Here is a 21665-nt window from a genome sequence, read left to right as displayed (position 1 = left end):
CTATTTGTATTTAGAAGTAAGGATTGGCAATAGGTTTATTATTATTCTAGGCCCTTTTACTTTGACAAACTCGACTAGAACTGCACTATTATTATTTGATGGTCGTAGCTTGCTCCCATCTTTAGATTTTAGATTAGATGGGTGTTTTTCAAACCCAATTGAAGTTCAATAAACACCCTTGAACTGTGATCACTTGTGTCTGACTTACTGTTTGATACCATTGTAAGGAACTCATGGTGGCAACAATAAAGACATACACAAGTGATCACGGTTCAAGGATATTTATTGAACTGTATGCAGGTTGGAAAAACGTTGAATCTAAACCTAAATCTAAGATGGGAGCGACCATCGACCATGAAATGAAAGTAAGGTAATCCTAGTGGCAGCGTGTCAAATAAAAAGGGCCTTTTACTAAGAAACCTATTGCCAAACCTTACAGCTAATACAAAAAGGGTGTGGGATGGTTTTAAAGAAAAGTGTTCATAACTAATATGTCAAGATGCTGTAGCTTGGGTCTCCCTTCCCCACGTTTTAAGCACAGAGTATGGTGAGAGCTTGGAGCACAGCAGAGTCTCGAGCTCTACCAGCATGAGATGACAGTTCTGTTTCATCTTATCGGGTGCCTCGATGGCCAAGTCTCTTTTACCTTTACCAAAGTCTCTTGCCTTCGAGAGTCAGTAAATTAACAAACAAACACAAAGTTCTTTATCCGGTATTCTTTGGGTGATGGATTCACCTCTGGGTGCCCCTCTTTCGGGCCCTGACCCTTCACCAATCGTTTTCTACAAATCAAGTATTCCTTTTCAGTGGGTTTTGGGTGATAACTTTCACCCCAGGATCCCCCTCTTCTGGGCGCAAATCCCTAGAACATTATTCCAGTATTGGGGTATTCAGTGGCTCTGTCTCCTTATTCCAAGGGCCTGATGGGTTTACAAAGAAACCGACTAACCAATACAAAATTCTGTTCTACGTATTTCTGGGGTGATGGCTTCACCCCTGTTTCCCCTCTTCCGGCCGCAGACCTCTCGTTGCTTTAAGCCTCCCTCCACCGGGTTTCCAATCGCTTACTTCTTGGGTGATGGCTTCACCCCTGAGTCTCCCTCTTCCGGGCGCAGACCCCCTCTTTGCTTTCACGCACAAATGTCTTAATGTTTTTTTAAACCATTCCAGTGGACATCCCTTGGCCGGGATCACGTTTGTCAACACACTGTTTCTTGGACTTAACTTTGCCCCTTTCTTGTCAGCATTCCTCTTCCGGGTTCACTCTTGCCAACTTCACATTCATATTTATTTTCATTTGTTGGCTGAATTCACTTCCCTTGCTTTCTTATGTGGTGGGATCCACTTCTCTTGCCTTCTTTATAGTTCTTAGGTCAAAGGCTTTCGACTGTACAGGGATTTTGCTTGATCTCCTGTCTGACCACTTTGACCTAACTTGGCTGCTCTCCTACGGCCTTCTGGTATCTGTAGTTTCACTCAAACGGGGAACGACCATAGTCTCTCAAGTTAGCACCCCGATGGTGCTGTGGTTCCCTCTGCAGCTGGTCGCCCCTTAACCCTTTTACAGTTCTTTCAACTTGGTTCAACTTGCCACTTTACGACTTTCCTTGCACAGTCTGGCTCTCATCAGCTCTCCCTTCGACTCACAGGCTGCGATGAACTGCTTGGCTTTCTTCGTCACTGGAGTTAAGACCTGTACAATGGTAGCAGAAGTTGTTAGGGAGAATTCTCTGTTTAGGCTGAATTTCCTAACCTAGTGAGTCCCCCAGCAGCTTTGCTGGATTTCGGGAGTTTGTTTTTTCCATCCTGCCAAGAGTGAGACTCTTTTCCTCCCACTCTTCGACATGAATGTGTGTAATTCCTTTGAATGTCAATGTGTTCTGTGGGCTATGGGGTCTTTTACTCCATAGGGTCTCATATGTTTTTCTATGTGTGTTACACCGCACCCTACGTGCCGTAACACTGGGGCGTCCTAGCGGACCTCCACCATAGACTCCATACCCGGGACTGACTACTGTCTCCCCGGGCATGTAAAGTCACCATTGGCTTTACTAGACCTAAATTGACTAAAAGAACTAGTACAAACCATCTTATTGTGGACATGCTAGTAGGGGTAATTCGATTACTCCTGGGTCTGTTATTCGAGGGGGCACTGTCCCGTCCCCCCTCGTCGAGTTTTGGCTGGTGGCAGTGGAAACTACTTGTTATGTTCGACCCCGAACATAACCCTATGGGATTCGTCCCGTTGTTGGAGATTGATACTTTTTCTCGTTAATCTCTAACGTACCACCGGTCTAATTATCTTAAATACGTTTCTCGGATGGTATTTTCTGCCAGAACTCGGTTTGTAAAATGGCGTCTGTGTTCGTCTCTGTGACTCCTAAACCAAAGGTTGAGCCCTTTGTTCCACTTTTGGCGGGCCTCTGTACAGAGACCCTCCAAAGTGGTGCCATTCTGTCTGGGTTACCACAGGGGTGTGGGAGGGGGTTTAGGCACCCTGGACCGAGTTGCCTTACCAACCCCGGTCGCACTCTGGAGTGATTGGCCCAAGTGGTGAGCCTCCCCGCTCACCACTTAGCATGTGTTGATTGACAGCTAGGCTGAATGAATGGGGGTTTTCTGCATAAAAGCAGGGCTTTTGGGACTGGATCTTCAGATGTCGCCACAGGACCTAAGAATCCGACGAGGGTAACGCTGAGCCTACCTGCAACGACGACACCTCCGGTGGAGCCCTGCTGAACCGACTCACCACTTCCCGATGACAGAGGAGATCTCCCTGCCGGAGAGTCTCTTCCCCTGACTGGTGGGAACAACCAGTCCCCTTTTGCTTTTTCTTCGCCTCAGGACGCGGTGGTCGAATTGCCAGTGCAGAGCACCCCGGCGACCGGATAGCCACTACCCCTGTACCGCGACCAAAAGGTGGTGCCTTGTGACGGAGCACTCCGCGGCTGGTCTCTTCCCTGGTGGTGCACCGGACTTCACTTTTCTTCGACGACGAGAACATCTCTATTCTTGGCAAAGACCCGACGTGCATCCACCACCAGGAACAACTGCCCCCGCCGGAGCTGCCCTCCACAACAAGGTACCGTGTCCGCCTGGCTTCCCTTTCAATCAGTTCGAGTGAGGTGTCTTAATCCTCTCCTTTCCGTGGGGTCACCTCCAAGCTTTCTCACCTATTGTTCTGAACTGGTTCAATCTGCCGATAACAATTTGCTACAAAGACTCGAATGCATTTCCACTAGAGACTTTTGGGACATATCGCCTTGCCTCTCTCCGAGTGGGCCTGGCCTCTGAACTTTATGATCTATTGTGGTTCTTGCCTTCTTGCCTTCTTGCCTTGCATTTTACCCGTGAAGTATTGAACTGTGTTGATTTCATAACCTGCCTACTTTTCTCTCCCGTCCTAACTAATATTAGAGTGCCATCTAGGTTGAGGCATACACCTCTGTCTGTAAATAAGTGGTGCCGGTAGAAATATTGTTAGGGGGTTTGATCGTTTCTTCTTCGTAGAGTAATTGTGATTGATTTGTTTGCCGTGATAGTGCCATAGTGTTTTTGATAGATGTTTCTTTATAAATAAATACCTTAATATCTTTACACTGAGCCTCGTTGCGTGTTTGCTTGTCTTACTGCGAAGAATTGCCCTATTTTGTATACTCCACATACTGCTCAACTCTTCTTGAGGGAGGTCTGACTGCTCAGCCACAGCTACCAAGTGAATCTGTGTGGTACAGACTGCTACCAAGTGGGTTCACCGCCAAACGCCTGTAGTCCTAAATCTTTTGCAGTGGTCCCAGAGGGAACTGCACAGGTTTCCGCCTAACAGAAGTCTTCCCTCACTCCAGTTTATCAGCGTCAATACGGGGGGATGGTTTTGAATGTCCTACGTAGTAGGATGGGCAAAAGGTGTTGAAAGAAGGGGGCTACCGCGTCTCACCCGTTGGTCTCCCACTCCCCGAGGTGCCCCCCCCCCCTCCAGGTGATCCTCCCTCACTGGGCCGCCCCCTCGAACTGGATCCAGTAGCGTTGGCCGTGTCAGATCCCCAGGGTTTAGCCAGGGAGACACCTTCGGGTTTCACACATCATGCCTTCCTTACAGGATGGTCCTCTCTCCAGAGTTCTGTGGGTTTTGGAAGAACGCTGGAAGTACAAGTTATTGACATGGAATTTTGAAATGAACTTGGGTGAGAATCGTGGATGTGTTCTTCAGGCTGCCATATCTTTATGTATAATGAGGAATGGGTTCAAGACCGATAATGTGTGTAGCTCACTTACTCTTCTTATCAACGTTATGTCTATAAGGAAAGGCCTCTTATAGGTGCGCTGTTTGAGGCTTGCTTTATGCATGGGTTTAAATGAAGGACCCAAAAGCTTAGTTAAGACGACATTCATATCCTAACCCCTGGGGGGGGGGGGTGGTTTGAAACTGGGGGATACAATATTTTCACTCATTGCAAAAATGCTTTTACTGCTGAAACCCTCCACCAAGACACCTTGCTTTGGGAGATGGTGTAGGCTGAAAGCGCAGTTAGATGGACTTTACGCAAATTGAATACTAGACCTGAGTCTAACAAGTGTAGCAGGTGGTGTACTATGTTGGAGGGTGAACAGTGAATGGGATTGAAATTTTACTTTCCACACCACAACACAAATTACTTCCATTTATTAAACTAAAAGTGTCTCGTGTTTGGCTTACATGCTTCCCTTAAGATGTCCATGTATCGATCAGGTAAGTTAAGATGTCCAAACTCTGACTTCAGGAGCCAAGCTGCTAAAATGAGTGTCTTTAGGGTGTGGGTGGAAGATTGCTCCCTGATGCTGTGTCAATATGGTGTAATGGCTGGTTAGTTTCATTGGTGGGCACACCAACATTTTGAGCAGGTGAGTGATAACTAGGTCTGTTGCACTCACATTGAAGCCACATGGATAGTTGTCAAGTTTTCCTGGCACGTGTTCTGGACCACTCGGTTGAGAAGTGGTGTTGGTGGAAAAGTGTACCAAATATCCCTGACAAAATGATCCACAGTGCATTCCCCTTGGACTCTGTTAGAGAAAACCTGGATGCGTAAGTGTGGCATTTTGTGTTTTCTTGTGTTGCAAATAGATCTGTCTGGATACCCCCATTTTGGAAAACATGTTCTTCACAATGTCTGAGTGTAGCTCCCACTCGTGTTCTGAGGAAAGCTTTGTGTTTCTGCTTAGCCCATCTGCTAGACATTTGTGCTCCCCTGGTATGTGTTGTGACAAGGTAAATGCTCCTCTGGAGACACTGTATCAAGATCTTCAGTGCTAGTCTGAACAGACTTTGTGAATGTGTCCTGCCTTGTTTGGTGATGTAAAACATGGTGGTTGTGCTGTACGTGAGAACTAGTATGGTCTTTCCTGTTAACTGATGTTGAAAAGCTTGCACCACTTTGAACACTGCCAGTAACTCTAGAATGTTGATATGTTTGTTTGCCAGTGTCTGTGTCCACATGCTAAGCACTGTTGGTGGAGATAATGAGCTCCCCCACCCTAAAAGTGATGTCTGTTGTTATAGTGGCTAATGCTGTAGGGGTGAGAAAGGGTTTGCCTTTCAACAGATTGTCTTCTGCCCACCACTGAAGTGCTTCCACCATAGTCTGTGAAACCACCACTAGACCTTCCCATTGACTGTTTGCTTGAGACAGCTGTTTCCATAGCCATTGGATACATGCACAACCTTGCGTGTGGCACTAGGAAGATGAAAGAAGTCATCATCCCGAGAAGGCGCACAACCCTTCGGACAGCTGTGTAACAAGGGGTTTGAAGCAGCATGTTTTGGAGCCTTTCATACGAGGGGGAAGACTGCAGTGCCCTCCGTTTGAATTAGTGCACCCAGAAATTGTTTAACTTGACTGCATTTCTTCTCGTCTATGGAGAACCCTAACTGGGACAGGAGATTGATTGTCTCTCGTATGCTGCCGACACGTGCTGTGTCTCCTGTTATGAGCCAGTCGTCTAGATAAGGGTACACTGGGATTTATTGCCCCTGCAAGTGAGCCGCCACTACTTACAGCACTTTTTGAAAAAACCTGAGAGGCTGAAGCAATGCCAAAGGGTAGTACCTTGAACTGGTAGTGTGTGGTCCCTACTTTGAATCTTAGGTATTTCGTGTGAGTTGGCAACATTGAAATATGAAACTATGCATCTTTCATGTCCTGTATTGCCATGTAGTCTGCCTTCTTCAGTAGATGAATGACTTCTTGTAAGGTTGTCATACTGAACTTTTGAGGTATGTCATAAGTATTTGCAGGTCTTGGGTCTAACACATGGCGTTTTCACTTGTCTTTCTTTTGAATAAGGAAGTACACAGAATGGGGAACGAGTTCCATCGCTCCCTTTTCTAACAATGACTGGACCTCTGCCTCGAGTACGAGTTGATGTTTCATGGACATCCTTCTGGACCTTGGCGGATGATTGCTTGGTATTTCCAGTGACTCAATGCAGTAGCTGTCTGAAACTGTCGACAATACCCACTTGTCTGTAGTGAATCCCTCCCATGTGTGGGTGAATAGTGAAATGCAACCCCTGACTGGGGAAACATGGGAGGGAATCTGTATGTGCAAATCATTGCTTCGCAGGGGTGGCTGAGTCTTTAGTTGGTTGCCCCAATCTCTTCCACTCCTGAACGTTCTTTGGAAGGACTGAGCAAATGAGGGGTGCCCCTGACTAAAATAATATGATGTAGCAGTAGTACCTGGGGGAAAAAGCAGACGGTGATGCCCTGGAGTACTCTTGTCCACGAAAGGTATGACATGTGTTAGAGGCCCCCGTTGCATAAAAGGTTTGTTGGAAATTTGTCCTAGAGTTTTAAGGGTTTTGTGCTCCTTTTTTGCTGTTTCCAGCGCATCATCGTCAGCCTTCCATAGAGTACATTACTCTCAATGCCATATGGATCATGGTAGCTTTTGTTTCAGGGTTAAAGCCTGAATTTCTAAGCTAGGAAATAATAATAATAATTTGGCATTTATATAGCGCTACAAACCCTCAGGTATCTGAGCGCTGCTTATTACCACGGTGTGTGGTGCTCATTTATCGACCTCGGAAGGATGAAAGGCTGAGTTTGGCCCCGCCGGGATTCGAACCTGCGTTAGCAGACTCTGCACCGATGTCAAAGCGAGTGCTCTACTGGCGGTGCCACTTGACTGAAAAGGTGTTTAATAAGCGTACGCTCTGCTACTATCCTTCCAACTGTGTCAGGAGCATCAAGGGAGTTTTTTTTGTTGATAGTATTGGCTGTCTGTTTGTCCTCTGGCAGAGTTTTTAGTATCTGTAACCGTAAGGGCTCAGGATCCCATTTACTTGTTTTTCAACCTGGTCCCACTGGGCTCTGTTATAATTTGCCATACAGGACATGGTATTTGCAATCCTCATTTGGAAAGCACTGAAGTTGCCACGTCTTTCCCCAGAGCATACTTTTTTTTGCTCTCCTTATCAGGCGGGTCTCGGAGACGCATGCCTTCTTATGAGTGATCGTAACTACCAGCAAGTCTGGTTTAAGGTGAGCTCTGATGTAGAGAGAATCTGTTGGGGCTGGTTTAAAGCACTTGTCTACACACAGATGAACTGGCTTGGTAAGAGTGTGAGTGGACAGAGATGGTAGAAGGTGTTTTTTGACTGACAGTAAAAAGGGTATACATTGGACCACAGGCTTCCTCCTCTCATTTAAAATGTTGTCAGTCATTGTCCTGGTCTGACTCATGAGTTTCTATCTTAAAACGGTCTGCAGCTTTCTTTAGCAAGTCATAGTAGCTGATCATCAATTGGTGAGTTAGCCACTGGCCCATCAGGAACATCTGGGGACTGAATACAGTATTCCTCTGGGTTATCTAAGTCTGTCTCTGGATCATCTTTAAAGATGTCTTCACCCTCATCTTCATCTAGTGTTAAGACTGATGCATCATATGGGCATGAGACATCTACCGTAGGGCTTGTAGCTGGTGGCTCCTCAGCCCCTGTGAAATGTATTTCTAAAACTTTTTTTTTATTAAAGTGCATTCCATTAGATAGTAGCCTTTTACACTATACAACATTTTAAAACAATTTACCAGAGGTTAAACATTCTTAGCCATGTCTATTGTATTTTTGTTTGTATTTTTGTTTGATAGGGTGTTTCCCAAAGAAATCTACAAATGAGCCCACCTTATCCATAGTGGTCTTGAACCTCTCCCTAGTCCATGATACTGTACAGCAGTGTCTTTAAGAGGAAAGACTATTCTCCAGCATGGGGCCTGGCATGGATTCACATGCTCATGAATATTCCCCGTCGTCAGGCTGGGAATCCTCGGTAAAGAAAAATCAGTATCAGTTTCGTTTCTGATCTGTCTTTCGTAGTAGTAACCAATCACTGATCTCTGCGTCATACTGACCACAGCCAATGACTGCCATCTCCCTAAGACCCGCCTCTGGCAGCCATCTTCAGATTTTTACCGCACGTTCAAGTGTTGGGAGTCCTCGTGCTTAGCTCTCGAGCTTTTGCTGCGTTTTCACGCTTTTTCAGCTGGTTTTTCACATTTTTTTCGGTTAATCGAGCCTCAAGCTCCACCGTTTCTACTCCCGTTAACGGTTACCCGTTGCAGGATTTTCCGAAGCACCCCGGTGGGAGGACGGCTGACGAATTTCGTCGGCGTGTGGAAGTCCATCTCCACCGACCGTTGGGTGCTGGATACCCTGGCAAGAGGACACTCTTATCGAATTCCTGAAGAATTGCCCTCACGTTCCACCTGTGGCCAGGAAGGAAAATCACGAGGTGCCATCGAGCTCGTCCCGAAGAGTCTCCGGGGCATCCTGGACCTTCGTCGTTTGAACAAATACGTCAGGTCACAAAAGTTCAGGATGGTCACCCTCCAGCACGTGCTGGGACAGCTGGAGGAAGGCGACTTTCTATCATCGTTGGACCTGGAGGATGCATACTTCCACGTTCCCATCCTCAGAAGTCACCGAAAGTTCCTCAGGTTCGTCGTCCAGGGACGCCACTACCAATTCAGAGCACTGCCGTTCGGATTGAAGTCAGCCCCCAGGGTCTTTACCAAGTGCTTAGCACCTGTGGTGGCGCGGCTGCGCCTGCAGGGGATTCACGTCTACCCCTACCTGGATGACTGGCTCATCCGCTCAAGGACGAGGGAACTCGCCGTCGAACACACTGCGAGGACCGTCCAGCTACTCACAGACCTGGGATTCGCCATAAATTACCCAAAGTCCCACATGGTGCCATCGCAGGTGGCCCTGTTTCTGGGAGCGAAGCTCGATACAGTGAGGCGCCTGGCGGCACCGTCGGAAGAACGGACGAAGACCATTCTCGGCAAAGTGCAGCGCCTGCTAGCCACGGATGTGGCCAGGGTGAGGTCCATCAAGTCCCTCGTGGGGATGATGTCCTCTTGCATCTACCTGGTGCGCCTCTGCAGACTACGGATGCGCCCTCTTCAAGAATTTCTCGACGCCCGTTGGATGCAGGCGAAGGGCACCTTCGAAGACAGGGTCCCCCCTCAATGAGGTGTTCCGGCGGGCGATTCAGTGGTGGGGCGTTCGAGCGCACCTCACGGTGGGCAAGGACTTTCAGACACCGGCGTACCAGGAGACAGTGACGGACGCCTCCCTGGAAGGTTGGGGCGCCCACACCGGAGATCTCCACGCAAGAGGCCTCTGGCTCCCGGCGGAGAAGCTCCTGCACATCAACATCCTGGAACTCCGAGCCGCGTTCTGGGCTCTCAAATCGTTCCTCCTGTCGCTCAAGGGCAAGGTGATGCAGATCTTCACGGACAACACCACGACAATGTTTTACATACGGAAGCAGGGAGGCACCAGATCCCCAGCCCTATCCAAGGAGGCTCAGGATCTGTGGCACTGGGCGGTCGCCCAGGGGATGTTCCTGGTTCCCTTCCACCTGGCAGGAGAAAGAAACACCATCGCCGACTCGCTCAGCATGGAGCTGCGCGCGTGTCACGAGTGGGAACTGCGCCTGGATCAGGTGGATCAACTCTTCCGACAATGGGGCAAACCCCAAATCGACCTGTTCGCAACAGCGACGAACTCGAAGTGCCAGAGGTTCGCCAGCAGGTTTCCCCAGCCGAGAAGCATGGGCGATGCGTTCTCGTTCCCCTGGGACGGCCTATACCTGTATGCGTTCCCTCCGTTGCCGTTGCTGCTTCGACTCATCAACCAGCTCAAGAGGTCCCGGTGCAGGATGATCCTCGTCGCACCGGCGTGGCCGAGGCAGATCTGGTTCCCGGACCTTCTGGACTTGTCAACGTCCCCTCCCATCAAGCTGTCGGCGGACGCGGATCTTCTCTCCAGAGAAGGAGGCGCCATCTTCCACCACGACCCGGCATCGCTGAACCTGCAGGATTGGCTCCTGCAGCGCTAGAGTTTGGAGGGTACGATATACCGACCGACTGCAGAGAGGTTCTTGCAAAGGCCAGGGTGTCCTCGACTCTCAAATGCTACGGTCACAAGTGGAAGAGGTTCTCTATCTGGTGCCGAGCACAGAAGATCAACCCCCTACGGATTAAGGCCCCTCAAGTGCTGCCGTACCTGCTATCGCTGGCAAAGTCTGGGCTAGCCCATGCCTCCATTAAGATTCATCTGGCGGCGATCTCCAGATATACCAGAACCACAGGACGGATGTCCCTGTGGTCCCATCGACTGGTAAAAGAGTTTATGAAAGGACTGTTCCGGTCGTTCCCGCCAGTGAAGGCCCCGGCGTGGGAACTTAACGTAGTGCTGACCAGGCTCATGGGGCCCCCATTCGAGCCGATGCACTCCGCACCGATGAAGTTTGTGTCGTGGAAGACTGCATTCCTGGTGGCCATTACCTCCGCACGACGAGTAGGAGAGATCCAGGCCCTATCCTGCAAAGCACCGTACTTGACTTTCCATACCTCGAGGGTGGTGCTTAGGACGCACACCTCCTTTATGCCCAAGGTGCCGTCGGACTTCCATCTTAACGAGCCCCTGGTGTTACCTGTTTTCTTCCCGTCTCCTTCGTCGCCGGCCGAGCGGACTTTGCACTCGCTGTGGCTAGAGCGCAGAAGTTCTACGTGGACCGCACGAAGAGTTTTCGGAGGACATCACAGCTATTCGTGAACTTTGTAACTGTGAATCGAGGGAAGGCTCTCTCGAAGTCTTCTATTTCCAGATGGCTCTCCGGCTGCATCATGCACTGCCACCGGTGAGCTAACCGACCGCTGCCAGGCCGTCCGAGAGCCCATTCGACCAGAGTGATCGCTGCTACTACGGCGTTCCTATCTGGTGTGCCCCTGCTGGACATCTGCAGGGCTGCTACGTGGAGGTCGACGCACACCTTCACGAGATTCTACTGCGTCGATCGGGATTCCAGGGAGGAGTCCAGGGTCGGCCAAGCAGTGCTGCGCAACCTGTTCGCTTAAGGTGAGCCTGGTGAGGAGGTAAGATGCTTAATGTTGGGTTTTTTGTATTGCTTAATGTTGAGCCTTTTGCCACCCCCGTGGTTGTGCATGTGTGTACTGCTATGTATTCTTATATTCATGAGCATGTGAATCCATGCCAGACCCCATGCTGGAGAAGGAACAAGTTACTTACCTGTAACTGTTGTTCTCCAGCATGGGTCTGGCATGGATTCACATGCGAACCCTCCCGCCTACCCCTCTGCGGCTCTACACTTGGTCATACTGCCACTTCACGTGCTACCAAATCTGAAGATGGCTGCCAGAGGCGGGTTTTAGGGAGATGGCAGTCATTGGCTGTGGTCAGTATGACGCAGAGATCAGTGATTGGTTACTACTACGAAAGACCGATCAGAAATGAAACTGATACTGATTTTTCTTTACCGAGGATTCCCAGCCTGACGACGGGGAATATTCATGAGCATGTGAATCCAAGCCAGACCCATGCTGGAGAACAACAGTTACAGGTAAGTAACTTGTTCCTTTCTTCTGTTTCAGTGTTTCCGAGGAGCCAGATTTTCCATGTAATGCTTGTGACGAAGGGGAGGTAACTCTAGTATATTGAGACCTCCTGAGAAACTGTCTGTCTAAGCGCCTGTTTGGGAGTTTGTTTTGACGCAGGCGTCTGCATAGACATATATGCGTCGGGGCTTTTTGTTATTGGTAGTGGTCGGCATCTGTTTAGTCCTGGAGACCTGCATTGAAGATAAAGCAACAGGCGCAGAAGTCTTCTTCAGCACCGAACCACCTGCCGAAGTGGTAGGATTGAGTACCGTGGCCATTAATGTGTTTAGAATGTTTGTGGTGTGCCCCAATGCCCCTTTTAAGTTTCAAACAAAGGAGGAGCATTAATCCATGATATATATTAACGTTTCAAAATGCACAAAATGGTTGTACCTGGACATTACCATATAAACCTGACACTCTCAAATATATGTCCTCAAATTGTTACATATAACATATTTTAATAGTAAAAAAAAAAACTCAAAGCTACAAGACCCTGACATAGAATTCTAAAACACTTAAAAAGCATATGCACATGTTACAATACAATATACACAAATGCACTCAAAAAACAAATTTCAATGTTTAAAAACACAGGAAACAAAAAGTTAGAACCTGCACACAAGGCACAGAGCCAAATTAATTGTTTTTACTCCACACTGTACCCATCATAGCCTGACTTATATAAGTTTCTGTCCTATATGTTGTGTGGACTTTCCTCAGGGGCAATCATGTATCTTGTTTTCTGAAGTGGCGTTCTTTTTCCACTCAAAATTCTATTCTTTAGTTTCAGTAATGGTACTCCAAATATTTGTGGGTGCAACAAACATACAAAAAACATATCAATATGTGGGCATCCCAGGTTTGAATAACTTCACCTAGCCCTAACCCTCAATACCAAAAAGGGCGACTTAGGTAGGAAAATATGTATCTCTACCTGTTGCGTCCCAAGTATAATTTTCTTAGGCTTAATAAGGTATTACTCCTTAGTTCTATATGCACTAGTCGTCACATCCAAAATCACTCCACACGGTCCCACTGTACAAAAGACAAATTAACGGGCAAACACCCCAAAAGGAAATGTAAAACAAAGTTTCTGTTCCAAGAATATTACGACAATTCTCCATGTGACATCATAGTCCACCACCTGTGCCCAACACCAAATTTCCTTCACCTTAATCGGGACACTCAGTACCGTGGTACTGGTCCTGCAACAAATCCAAATTACTCTGATCTGCTTGTGGGTTTTCCAACGTCCCTAAATACCAGGAACAGGTAACCAACTCATATTCAAACTACGGAGACGAGTCCTGAATAAGACAACAAGTCTCTATTGTAACGGAACCAAGCTAGCATTACAATCTTGACAGTTGTTCTAAGTAGTCAGACTCTAATTGCTTACCTTGGAAAGTACTCCTTGCGTGTCAACTCAAAACAGCATTCACTGCGTGTGAAGAGCGGCTTTACTAGCTCCCGTCGTTAAACTGGAATACTGATTCGTCATATGACGCCGAAGCGTAATCTCTTCACGGACGTCAATTGCTAGGCAACCACGTTGCATCACTGGCACGGCGGTCACGTGATCATATCACGTCGTGGATTGTTTCGAAAAACGTGCCCCAATGCCCCACATGTTTGGGTTTGATTGAGTGTGCGCCTGTCACACGGGGTTGTCTCCACAGCAGTGCAGGACGCCTGCCCTTTGGAGCTGGAGACAAGCACGTGGGAGTGCACTGGATCCCGAATAATGTCCTTGGTGTCACTAGAGGCCCGGATGCAGTCCTGTTCCACATCAGATTCCTCTGCTCTAGCATGGTAATCTGAAGAAGCATATGCCTGCATAACTTAGGCTGCCAAAGGTTTCGACCGCCGATCCGTAAGGCTCTCTGGACGAAAAAGCTTGCAAGTTTTACACCCCGTTTCATGGTGGTTCCGAGGGAGACAGTGGTTAGATATGTTGTGTGTATCCTTCCACTGAAACTTATGGTTACAGAATGGGCAGAACTTAAATGGTAAATGTCAAACTACAGCCAGATGGGGAAGTGAAAGGAAAAGGTGAATGGAGACATTCTCTAAAGTGAGTCTAGTATGTGATCCCCCCCCCCCCCTCTTTCTAGTGTGTGGGCCTGAAGCCTGGTGAAAGGCAGTCGAATAAAGTCCATCGACAAGTCAGTCGTCCAGACGGTTATCACTTCGTCAAGCACTGCTGAATATGTATAGCATCGATGAAGAGCATTGAAGCAGTGGTAGTAATAATCTCTATAATTTTAACAATATATTAAGTTAGCTAATGCGACCAACACCGATGGTGGAAAAAACAATCTTGAGGATCTCGACGCGTGAAGGACTATGGGTACAGTGCACATAGCAATAGGGGTAGTATTACAGACATGCCCGGTCAGCGTCCCTTTTCAATTTCAAAAACAAGTTGTGCAATACTCTGCACCAACCACTGAATGTCGGCCTATGCAACTCATGTAAATCTAAGCAGATACAAGTTTCAGAAAGACTATTTCAAGTATGTCATATTTGCCATATATATATATATATCACTTTATTGCAGATCGATGATCCATAAAATATACATAATACATTGAACATGGCAATTTACCCAATGATTTGAAAGTACTGATACAAAAAAAGTGTTACATTAGGCCCTCTGTAGATGGACATTCCTATAAAATCATGCTTATTTAAATTGGCAGTCTGAGTAGCCAAGTTAACATTTACTCGGTCTTCCTTCTGGTATTTATGGTTGTCTTAGATGAGCACAACAAGGTATTTAATAATGTTGTTAAAAAGAAAGCATTGAATTTCACTATGTTTTGTATCTGCAAACCGTAGATGGGTAGCTTTTATTCATAAATATTAATGATTATGTTTGAGAAAAAAATTATTTTATGGCTACATTATAAGACAGTCCATCACACATTCGGACACCACGCTTATTCCCTTTGAAGAATCCTTAAGTGAAAGGCGAACAGATGTTTTTCTTATTTTAAATCTTTGCAAGTGGAACATCCGTGTTAGCAATTATCTACACGTGGCACATGCAGTTTTCTGCAATTTATTGGCCTAAAAATTGCCATTCAGATTAGTAAGATTGGAGGAGAGTAGAGAGGAGACTAGGGATAGTACAGACAGTGGTAGGAAGAAGGAGAATGAGAAGGAGAACTGTGCTTTAGACCACAAACTCCAAACTTTTTGGTAATAGGGTGTCTGGGCTGGTGTGTAGGGAGCCCTCAGGAAGGTTGAGTATAGGCCAGGGCTCATCTTTGTCCACATCCGCTGCAACCTCTCGAGAAGCATATTTCAAATGGATTGTGTCCTCCAACGTATTCCACATCTTTGATATGTAATGTCCACAGCTGTGCACATTACATGTCGAAGATGTGGAATACGTTGAAGGAACATCCAATTGAAAGAACTTTACCGGTTGGTAAGTAACTTGTTCTTTTCTGCATAATAAAATCTGTTGAAGCAATATTCTTCCTCGCCTGTGGATTACTAAGGTCCTCTGTTACAATGCATATATATATAGGAGGAGGGCGGACTGAATTGACAAAGCTAGATTTGGATACTTTGTCCACTCTCATGTTCCTTCAAGAAGGGGGTGATCCAGCCTCTGAACCCACCGAATTAGATCTGGGTGAATTGGATATCAACATGGATTGGTACAAAACTACCAAGCTGAAAACCAAATCGAAATTTGTACCACCGGTTATAACAGGAGGTTCAATAGAGACATTTCAAAGTCTGGTGATAAAAGATCTGAAAAAAATGAGACTCAAGGAGGTGAAAAATTATAAACCCAATATAGGGAAGGAATACACGAAAGCCCTGAAAGAACTGAGCCTCCTGCCTAATTGTATCATCAAGGCATCAGATAAGGGCCGTAACATTGTACTTATGACTAGAGGTCAATTTGTGCTGAGGTCAATAGGCAACTCAACGAGAACTTGCTACGAAAAACTAACTGAAAATCCAATGAAGGATTTGGAATTCAAAGTACATAACTTCATTAGCAAATGGTCAGAAGAAGGAATGCTGGAAGATAATGACATCAAATGTCTCTACAAATCCCACTCCACAACAACAACTATATATTTCCTTCCCAAAATACATAACAGTATTTCTAATCCTCCAGGTAGACCCATCGTCACACTAACAGGGTCACTGCTAGAGAATATGTCTAAATACATCGACAAATCTCTGTTTCCTTTCGTTGTAACATTACCCTCATATTTGAGAGATACGAAAGTTTTTTTGTCTAAGATCAATGAACTACCTTGTGATTCAGATTTCTTACTGGCCATGATGGACGTGGTTTCCCTATACACGTCCATCACACACGAACAAGGAATGAAGGCCTGTACTTACTATCTGATTACTAGGTCCTTAAATTACACTAAACACTCGGAAATGATCATGGCTATGATTCACCTTTGTTTGACCAATATAATTCTTCATCAAGATTATGACCCGCAGGTTTCTTGGTCTCGAGGTCCAAAATGGACTTAGTCTCCAATTGCCTCAACAAGAACTCCTGATTTCCGCCTCTGGGTGACTTGGGCACAGTCCGAATACCAAAGAAGGAGAAACCCTCCAATTTGCTGTCATGATGGGACTGGAAGTGCAGAGCCATGGGATAGTTGGAATCAATGTTTCTAATGGCGCGAATGTGTTGAGGTATTCTCAACTTCAATTTGCCTTTGGTACTACCCACATACCACATATTGCATGGACAGTTCAGAACATAAACCACATGATCCGTGTCACAAGTGATTCTGGAAATGATCTTAATATTGCTACCCAAAATAGGATGTGTGTAGCAAGTCTTGTTAACAGCATAGTGCATGCTTTACCTTTGGAGCATTTCTGGAAGCCACAAGGTTTGGTGTTTAACCAGCCATTGGTCAATGCATTATTGATGGGCCTCATAAAGCTGGGAACTAGTGCATCCTTAAACGAGGTAGACCACCGAAAAGTGATATTAATGCAATCACCCAAAATGGTATTTAAATGTTCATCAGATTTAAGGATATGCCAATGTCGCTGCATGACTTGTCGAATGTTATGGGCTTTAGCTCCATATGTCAAAATTAGCCGTGTTTCACTGATATTAGTGGTGATATGTTCCGAAGTGTCTACTAACAGTAGCTGAGAGCGATCCATGTTTCTGGCTTTCAAAAAAGCTCTCTCCAAAACTTGCTTAGGGTAACCCCGTTGTTTACATTTGTTAGCCACGAGGGCGCATTCGCAATCAAAGGTTTCAATCTTGGAACAATTTCTTCGTATGCGAATGAACTCCCCATAGGGGATACTCCATTTTAGGGCGGTGGGGTGGTTGCTCTTGGCATGGAGTGGGATGTTAGAGCTAGTGGGCTTTCTGTATAGACCGGTAGTCAATTCTCCTTGAGCCACAGTAACAAGAATATCCAAGTATGTCATAGCAGTCTTGCTGTGGCTCTCAGTGAATTGTAGATCCAGGTCATTGATGTTAAGAGTACTAACAAAATCCAACCAATCTGCACTAGTACCTTCCCAAATAATGAACAAGTCATCAATGTATCTTAGCCAAAGGGCAATTTTGGATGTATGATGACTGTTTCGAGGATGCCATACCACAAATTTCTCCCACCAACCCATCAGCAAATTCGCATAAGAGGGGGCAAATGTAGAACCCATAGCAGTCCCCTGTATCTATATATCTCAATGTCAAACTCTTATGTTAATCAGGCAAGGCGAGCAGCACTCTCCATGCTCAGAGGACGAAAGAAAATCCATCCAGATACCGTGTCTTTATTTGCAAAAAGACAATCTTTATTTTCGTTTTTCAAAACAACACAGCTAAAAAAGCTCTTTAGCAAGTGTAAGCCATAAGAAGTAAGGCTCTCCCAAAATGTGAAAAATGTTGGCGCTTTTCGCGGCAAAACTCGCCGCTTGTTCACAACCTAAAATCCCTGTTGCACAAGTGTGTTTTTTAAAACATTCAAACCAAAAGCAACCTGCCAGTGATTGGCCATGGTGAGGTGAACACAAAAGAGACTATTTCCGTGGTGTATTGCATTACTGCCTAGTAAATACCTCACCACCATTATGGTATGGTTTTACAGTCATCTTCATGCACCATGTACTAGTATACAAACACGAATTTCAACAGTAATCCACCTTATTTTTGGGCATCCTATCGATTACAATAAAACATGTAAAATGGAACATACCACATCTCATGGTTAATTAGGAAGATTTATACAATTTCTTCTTCTCTTTTCCATCTCTATATCGAGGAGTAATATGGGACTGTTTATTATAACCCGAGAGGGGCGCATCATAGCGCAACATGCAATGCCTTCAGCTAAATAATAGCAGCCCGTTTGACGTGCAAGGTGCAGGGTCATATACCATATATATAAATTTAAAAAAGGGGGCATCCCTCTACTCGGTCCTAAAACACAGCGTTTTAAATTAGCAAAGCAAAATAACCCAAACCAATTAGGACTGGCTAAGTTCCTGGGTTTTAGCTTCACACCCAGAAACCACTTTAATTATATATACAATATATCATGCTGAACAAATTAACAATACTCGATCATTCTACAGTAATAGAAACCACTTCTCTCATTGTCAAAGCCTACAACCATTTTATGAATGCATGACAAATTTGAATATTCATACAAACGTATTCCTAACCATACCTTTTTTTTAAAAATAGTTTTTCACAAAATCAATAGTATGGGTTCACATAAATCCATATTCCAAAGACAGATGTCATCCCATACATTTTATACAAACATCTGTGATAAAGATGCTAATTAACCACATAAAGTACTTTTTCCCCAGGGTAGGGTGACTTAGCAGGGGGGGAGAAATTGAATATAGTTTCCAACAAGGCATTTGTGTGAGACAATGGAACAACAAACAACCACAGGGTTTGCAAAAATATGCTAGTACCAGTTATTACTTTGTTTCATCATGCATTCACGACTAAGGAAATTCAAATATTCAATGGGGTGGTTGAGTTTCTTCCCAGCAAGATGAATTTACAACAGAGATTGAATTACATAGAGTTTTCAAAACAATGAGACTTCAACAATTCTTTAATAGGACTGAATCAGAGACAATGAGTACTATAGGGCTACAATTACCTTAATGCTTCATTCCTCCTGATTCTTCAGCTGAGATATTAACCTTTCAAACTCTGGTCTTGGTGGAGTAAAAAAAAAAGAAAGTCCTTTATGGAGGGCGTTGCCAAGATGGCGGAGTTAACGGTCACACCTCTACGTCCTACTCAAAGCTTTACACCCAAAGCTCCAGTATGGGACACTTGTGAGCACCTTTCTGCACCACCAGCGATCACCATCCATTGTTCAATGCTGGAGAAGGGGGCTGCACCTATGAAAGCTCTCACGAGCGGCATTGTAAACCCACCCGAGAAAACCAAACATAATGGAGGGGGTTCCAAGATGGCGCCATACATATAGAGTGCAGAGCGGAGAAGGAACTACAGTGTAGCACCAAAGCGGGCCCCTGATTGATCTATATCTGGAGAGTGCAGCGGACCATTGGCATCCCGGGTGAGGGAGGTGGCACCGAGCAACCCAGAGAGGGGAGGAGGGGCCGGCAGAGGTGGCTGGAGACATACGCAGTACCGCTCTGGAGATCTTCATGAGACTAGTGACATAGCTCCCATTGGTGCCCTGGTGCCGACCGCCATGTCCTGTCTGGGAGATCACTCCCAGATGCCACACATGCAATACTGGTGCCACAGCACCTTTGCATAGGAGCGCTATTCCCCCTTGGGGAATGGAACAACAGGCCTGCACTGACATCCATTCCCTAGAAGTGCCACAATGTATAAACCTGCATGTGAAGCTAAGGAGGCTAATAAACGGGCCTTTCTTACCACCACCACGAAACAAGCTCTTTATTCATAAAGAGGTTGAAGGGGCAGAAGCCATGAACAAAATCCCATCTTCAGTAATCCCACTGACACCCGAATTCCTGTTGCGATCACTGGAGGCATTGAAATCAGACATTAAAGAGTCCCTCCACTCTGAAATGTCGTCCCTGCGGAAAGAAATGTTGGAATCCATAGGGGAGAACAAGAGAGAGATAATGAGCCTGGGGGATATGATAGACCACAATCAGAGGAGCCATCTTGAATCTGACTTGCCTACAATGAGTAAGAACCTTGCAACCCTGAGAGAGACCCCCAAAACCATCCAAATTAAGTGACACAATCTAGAAAACAGGACTAGGATGGATAACCTCAGAATAGGGATTTTGAAAGAATTTTATGAGGGAGATTATATTGAAGACTGTATAACTCAGTCGTTCCAAGAAATACTTTCGGGCAACCCTCACAGGGTTTACGGTATAGACAAGAGTGCACAGGGTGGGTCCCATCAGAACTGACAGTAAGTGCCCTCCCTGAGACACAGTGGCCAAAATGCATTACTACAAATTCAAAGAGCTGATTCTGAGGAAGAATACGTGTCCTTTCTTGAAAGCATGATGCAGATCTTCCAAGATGTCACACAAATTACCTTAACGAAGAGGAGGAAAATTAGACCAATTACAGAAGAGTTGGGGAAAGAAGACATCAAATAGGTGTGATTCTATTATTACATAGTGCCTCTGACCCTCTCCCTGCTATCCTCTGCCCCCCTTCTTTTCCCTGCCCCCATGGTGCTCTCCATCTCCCCTATCTTTTCTGACTTCTTCTCCATCTCCTATCCTCCCTCTCTCACAAAGTCTGGAAGGAAAAAACTAAAAAAGGCACTCCTGAGATCCAATCCTGGGCAGATCACTACATCAATGCTTCCTCCAGGCAGACTATTACTGATACTTGTTTTGATGTCCCCTCGTCTAACATATGGACCCGCATATGCTCTCTGTCCTCTCCCCTTTCTCCTCCTCACCTATTACTGGCAGCAGTAGATGGGAAGTGCTCTTGGCTCACTTGTAATTTCCAAAAGCACCATTAATGTCTATCATAATGGCACTGTCATGGCCCAGGGCTCTCAGCCCAACCATCTCCTTCTTGACCGGCATCTTCCTTCTCTCTTCAACTTCCCACCCACTCCGTCCACCCACCCATCCCTCCCTCATCTCCCTCTCACCTCCCCCACCCATTAACTGCAAGGATGAAATTCAAAATCCTTTGCATCATCCACAAGGCTGTCTGGGGACTGGGACCTCTCTACATCCAGCTTTCTCTCCCAAAATACCTCCCAGTCAGAGTCCTTCGCTCTTCTGGCTCCAACTCTCTGCAGGTCAAACATTTCTCCAAGAAGAGAGTAGGAGGTCTTTTCTTTCCTCGGTTGCCGCCTCCCTCTGGAACAGCCTCCCTTTCCCCCCTCAGACATGAGCCGGATGGTCTTAAGTTCAGGAAACTTCTCAAGACCTTCGATTTTCCTCTTCTTTCCCTCTACCTTTCCAGTGCTAAACTCTCCATCTGCAGTTGTGACTGGGGCTTGGTCCCTTCAGAGTCATACAGGGACCAGACCACCCCCCTGCCAGTCCCTCCAGCATCATTTGCCAGCACTTGCCCTCGCACTCCCTTTGGTCTGCAGTTCACGCTAGAGGGATGAACACAGTCTTCACTGTCGACACAGGCTTCAAGATACTAGGCCTTTCTCTGCAAAATACGCTGACTGCACAAGATGACGTACCAAGAGGCAATTCCCAGAGAGGACAACAAAGTGAATACTGGCA

The 21665-nt window shown here is 46.1% G+C and overlaps 1 protein-coding gene across 4 annotated transcripts in view; it reads left to right on the top strand.

Annotated features, from left to right (window-relative positions):
• The window catches only part of TMEM245 (transmembrane protein 245), a 956632-nt gene that overhangs the window by 377627 nt on the left and 557340 nt on the right, over positions 1–21665 (top strand). The window lies entirely within an intron of this gene.

This window comes from Ambystoma mexicanum, chromosome 5q, assembly GCF_040938575.1.
Source record: "Ambystoma mexicanum isolate Mex_15411 chromosome 5q, UKY_AmexF1_1, whole genome shotgun sequence".
Classification (NCBI taxonomy): Eukaryota; Metazoa; Chordata; class Amphibia; order Caudata; family Ambystomatidae; genus Ambystoma; species Ambystoma mexicanum.
This window is presented reverse-complemented; position numbering and strand designations above follow the sequence as displayed.